We start from the raw sequence: 5,905 nt of genomic DNA on the forward strand, positions 1-5,905 counted from the left end.
ACGAGGTATTTTTAGGCTAAATCAGTGTGCTATAGCCCACAATTTTGTGGGTGGGCTCGGGGTCTGGGCTTGCTTTGGGCGAAAAATCAGTTGGGGTGTGCCCAGAGGTTTGGGATCATCCCAGTGTGGTTTGTTTTTTTTGTGGCCATTTGGGTGAACAAATGGGCGAATCGGCGCAAACGGGGCATTTTTGAGCCAAATCGGTGTGCTTTATCCCATGGTTTTGTGGGTGGCCCCAGGGTCCGGGCATGGGGATGGGCCAACGGTCTGAGCGTGTTGTGCACCAAAAATCGATCGGGGCGTGCCAAGGAGGTTTTAGATCATCCCAGTATGGTTCGTTTAATTTTTTTGCTGCTATTAGGGTGGACAAATGGTTCAAACGACGCGAATGAGGCATTTTAAGGAAAAATTGAGGTGCTATAGCCCACGAGTTCGGGGGATGACTCGGAGTCTGGGCGTGCTGTGGGCTAAAAATCAATCAGGGCATGCCAGGAAGGTTGGGGATCGACCCAGTGAGGTCTGTTTAATTTTTCGTGGACATTTGGGAGGACAAACGGGCGAAACAGCACGAACGGGGCATTTTCGGGCCAAATTGGTATGCTATAGACCACAGTTTTGGGGATGGGCCCAAGGTCCGAGCATGCTGTGGGCAAAAAATCAATGAGGGCATGCTAGGGAGGTTGGGGATCATCCCAGTATGGTCCGTTTAATTTTTCGTAGCCATTTGGGTTGACAAAAGGGCGTAACGGCATGTACGGGGTATTTTCAGGCCAAATTGGTGTGCTATAGCCCACAGTTTTGTGGATGGGCCCAGGGTTCGAGTGTGCTGTGGGCTAAAAATCGACTAGGGCATGCTAGGGAGGATGGGGATCATCCCAGTATGGTTCGTTTAGTTTTTCGCAGCCATTTGGGTGGACAAAAGGGTGTAACGGAGCGAATGGGGCTTTTTTGGGACAAATCGGTGTGCTATAGCCCACGGTTTTGAGTGTGGACCCAGGGTCCGGGAGTGGTGTGGGCTGAAAATCGACTAAGGCATGTCAGGAAGGTTGGGAATCATCCCAGTGTGGTTCGTTTAATTTTTTACAGCCATTTGGGTGGATAAAGAGGCAAAACGGAGTGAACGAGGCATTTTGGAGCCAAATCGATCGGGGCATGCCATGGAGGTTGTGGATTGTCCCAGTGTGGTCCATTTAATTTTTCGTGGACATTTGGGTAGACAAACAGGCAAAACGGTGCGAATGGGATATTTTTGGGCCAAATCTATGTTCTATAGCCCACAGTTTCGGGGGTGTACTCCGAGTACAAGCGTGTTGTGGATCAAAAATTGATCGGTGCGTGCCAGGCAAGTTGGGAATCATTCCATTGTGGTCCATTTATTTTCTCAGGGCCATTTGGGAGGACAAACGAGCAAAACAGCGTGAACGGGGCATTTTTAGGCCAAATTGGTACGCTATTATAGCCCACGATTTTGGGGGTAGGCTCGGGGTCTGGGTGTGTTGTGGGCCAAAAAATTGACCTTGGCGTGCCAGGGAGATTGGAGATCATCCCAGTGTGGTCCGTTTAATTTTTTGTGGCCATTTGGGTGGACAAACGGGAGAAATAATATAAATGAGGCATTTTTTAGACAAATCGGTATGCTATAGCCCACAGTTTTAGGGGTGGGATTGGGGTCTGGGAGTGCAGTGGGCCAAAAATCGACCAGGTCAGGGAGGTTGGGGATCGTCCTAGTGTGGTCTGTTTAATTTTTCGTTGCCATTTAGGTAGAAAAATGGGCAAAACGGTGTGAACGGTACATTTTCGAGCCAAATCAGTGTGCTATAGCCCACGATTTTGGGGGTGGGCTCGAGGTCCGATCGTGTTGTAGGCCAAAAATCAACCTAGGCATGCCAAGGAGGTTAGGGATCATCTTAGTGTGGTTCGTTTAATTTTATGTGGCCATTTCGGTGGCCAAATAGGAGAAACAGTGCAAACGGGGCATTTTTGGGCCAAATTGGTGTGATATAGCCCATAGTTTTGAGTGTGGACCTAGGGTCAGGGCGTGCTGTGGTCTGAAAATCGATTGGGGCATGCCAGGGAAGATGGATATCATCCTAGTATAGTTCGTTTAATTTTTTTCGGCCATTTGGGTGGACAAATAGGCAAAATCGCATGAACGTGACATTTTTTAGCTTAATTGATGTGCTATAGGCAAATCGATGAACGTGACATTCGGGCATGCTGTGTGCTGAAAATTGGTTGGGGTGTGCCAGGGAGGTTTTGGATCATCCCAATGTGGTCCGTTTAATTTTTCATGGCCATTTGGGTGCACAAATGGGAGAAACAGTATGAACTGGGTCTGGGCCAAATCGGTGTGCTATAGCCCACAATTTTGGGGGTAAGCCCGGGGTCTGGGCATGCTGTGGGCCAAAAATTAACCGGGGCATGCTAAGGAAGTTAGGGATCATCCCAATATGGTCTGTTTAATTTTTCGTGTCCATTTGGGTGGAGAAACGGGAAAAACAGTGCAAACGGGGCATTTTAAGCCAAATCGGTGTGCTATAGACCATAGTTTTAGGGGTGGGCCCGGGTCCAGGGGTGTTGTCGCCTAAAATTTGACCGGAGCATTCCAGGGAGGTTGGGGATCATCCCACTGTGGTCTGTTTATTTTTTGTGGCCATTTAACTGGCCATTTAGGAAGACAAAAGTGCAAAACAGTGCGAACGGGACATTTTTGGGCTAAATAGATGTGCTATAACCCACGGTTTTGGGGGTGGGCCTGGATTCTGAATGTTCTGTGGGCTGAAAATCAACCGAGGCATAACAGGGAGGTTGGAGATCGTCCCAGTATGGTCCCTTTATTATTTCGTGGCCGTTTGGGTGAGCAAACGGGCGAAACGGCGCGAACAGTACATTTTTGGGCCAAATCGGTATGCTATAGCCCACAGTTTCGACTCGAGGCATTCCAGGAAGGTTGAGGATTATCCCACTGTGGTCTGTTTAATTTTTCATGGCCATTTGGGTGGAAAATAGGTGAAACAGCGCGAATGGGGCATTTTTGGGCCAAATCAGTGTGCTATACCCATGGTTTCGGGGGTTGGCCTAGGGTCCGTGCGTAGTATGGGCCAAAAATTGACTGGAGCATTCCAAGAAGGTTGGGGACCGTCCCAGTATGTTCCGTTTAATTTTTCATGGCTTTTTAGGTGGACAAACGGGCGAAATGGCGCAAACGGGGAACTTTCTAGCCAAATCGGTGTGCTATAGACTACATTTTTGGGGGTGGGCTCGGGTTCAGGCATGCTGTGGGTCGAAAATCGATCGGGGCACGCCAAGGAGGTTGGGGATTATCCCAATGTGGTTCGTTTAATTTTTCATGGCCATTTGGATGGACAAAGGGGGAAAATTATGCGAATGGGGCATTTTTGGGCTAAATTGGTGTGCTATAACCCACAGTTTTAGGGGTGGGCCTGGGGTTCGGGTCTGCTATAGGCTAAAAATAGATCAGGGCATGCTAGGAGAGTTAAGGATCATCCCAGTGTGGTCTGTTTAATTTTTTGTGGCCATTTAGGCGGACAAACTGGCGAAGCAGTGCGAACAGGTCATTTTTAGGTCAAATCGGTGTGCTATAGCCCACGGTTTTGGGGTGGGCTCGGGGTCCAAATGTGCTGTAAGGTAAAATTTAACCGGGGCATGCCTGGGGGGTTTGATATCGTCCCAGTGTGGTCCATTTAATTTTCCATGGCCATTTGGGTGGACAAACGGGCAAAATAGTGCAAACGGGGAATTTTTGGGTTAAATCGGTGTGCTATAGCCCACGGTTTTTGGAGTGGGCTTAGGTTCGCGGCGTGTTGTAGGCCAAAAATCGACCGGGTCGTACCAGGGAGGTTGGGGATTGTCCCAATTTGGTCTGTTTAATTTTTTATGGCCATTTGGGTGGAGAAACGGGTGTTACAGTGCGAACGAGTCATTTTTGGGACAAATTGGTGTGCTATAACCCACGGTTTCGGGTGTGGTCCCAAGGTCCGGCTGTGATGTGGGACGAAAATCGAACGAGGCATGCCAGGGAGGTTGCGGATCGTCCCAATAAGGTCCGTATATTTTTTTGTGGCCATTTGGGTAGACAAACGGGCGAAATGGGCAAAACAGTACAAACAGGGCATTTTCGAGCTAAATTGGTGTGCTATAGCCTACGATTTTAGAAGTGGGCTCGAGGTCCAAGTGTGCTATGTGCCAAAAATTGACCGAGGCATGCCATGGAAGTTAGGATCATCCCAGTGTGGTCCGTTTAATTTTTCGTGGCCATTTGGCTTGACAAACGGGCAAAACGGTGCGATCGAGGCATTTTTGGGTAAAATCGGTGTTCTATAGCCTATGGTTTTAGGGGTGTGCCGGGTGTCTGGGCGTGCTATGTGCCAAAAAATTATTGGGGCGTGCCAGGGAGGTTGGGTAACATCCCAATGTCGTTCGTTTAATTTTTCGTGGCCATTTGGGAGGACAAACGGGAGAAACAATGTGAAAAGGACATTTTCTGGCAAAATTGGTGTGCTACAGCCCACGGCTTTGTGGGTGGGATCGGGGTTCATATGTTCTGTGGGAAGAAAATCAACTGGGTCGTGCTGGGGGTTTGGGGATCGATCCAGTGTGGTTAGTTTAATTTTTAGTGGTCATTTGGGTGGACAAATAGGCAAAATAGCGCAAATGGGGTGTTTTCGGGCTAATTCAGTGTGCTATAGCCCACGATTTTGGGGGTGGACCCGGGTTTCGCGTATGCTGTAGGCCAAAAATTTATCGGGTAATGCCAGGGAGGTTGGGATCATCCCAATATGGTCTGTTTAATTTTTTGCGGCCATTCGGGTGAATAAACATGCAAAACGATGCAAATAGGGCATCTTTGGGCCAAATCGAAGTGATATAGCATTCGGTTTTGGGGAAGGTCCCAGGGTCCGCGCGTGCTGTGGGCTGAAAATCTATCAGGGTGTTCCAACAGGGTTGAGGATTGTCCTAATCTAGACCGTTTAATTTTTTGTGGCTATTTGGATGGACAAACGGGCAAAACAGTACAAACGGGGCATTTTTAGGCAAATCGGTGTGCTATAGCCCATGGTTTTAGGGTTGTGCTCGAGGTTCGGGCGTGCTGTGGCTCGAAAATCGATTGGGGCATGCCCGGGAGGTTGGGTATTGTCCCAGTATGTTCCATTTAATTTTGTATGGCCATTTGGGTGGACAAATAGTCAAAATAGCTCGAATGGGGCATTTTCTAGATAAATCGGTGTGCTATAGCCCACAATTTTGGGGGTAGGCTCGGGGTTCGAGCGTGTTATGGGTCAAAAATCGACCAGGGCGAGCTAGGAAGGTTAGGGATCATCCCAATTTGGTTTTTTTAATATTTCATGGAAATTTGGATGGATAAATGGGAAAAACTGTGTGAACGGGGCATTTTTGGGCCAAATCGGTATGCTATAGCCCACGGTTTTGGGGGTGTGCTTGGGGTACGGGCGTGATCTGGGCCAAAAATCGATCAGGGTGTTCCAGGGAGGTTGGGGATCATCCCAGTGTGGTCCGTTTAATTTTTTGTCGCCATTTAGATGGACAAATGGGTGAAATGGTTCGAACTGAACATTTTTGGGCTGAATCAGCGTGCCATAGACCACGATTTTGGGGGTGGGCCCGGGGTTCAGATGTACTGTGGGTTAAAAATTAATCGGAGCATGCCTGGGGGGTGGAGATTGTCCCAGTGTGGTCCGTTTAATTTTTCGTTGCCATTTGGCTTGACAAACGGGCGAAATGGTGCGAACGGGTCACTTCCGATCCAAATCAACTAGGGCATGCCAGGGATTTTAGGGATCATCTCACTGTGGTTCGTTTAATTTTTAGTGGCTATTTGAGTGGACAAACAGGCAAAACGGCATGAACGGGGTATTTTTGGGCC

The sequence above is a fragment of the Capsicum annuum genome, chromosome 3 (assembly GCF_002878395.1).
Source record: "Capsicum annuum cultivar UCD-10X-F1 chromosome 3, UCD10Xv1.1, whole genome shotgun sequence".
In the NCBI taxonomy this organism is placed as follows: Eukaryota; Viridiplantae; Streptophyta; class Magnoliopsida; order Solanales; family Solanaceae; genus Capsicum; species Capsicum annuum.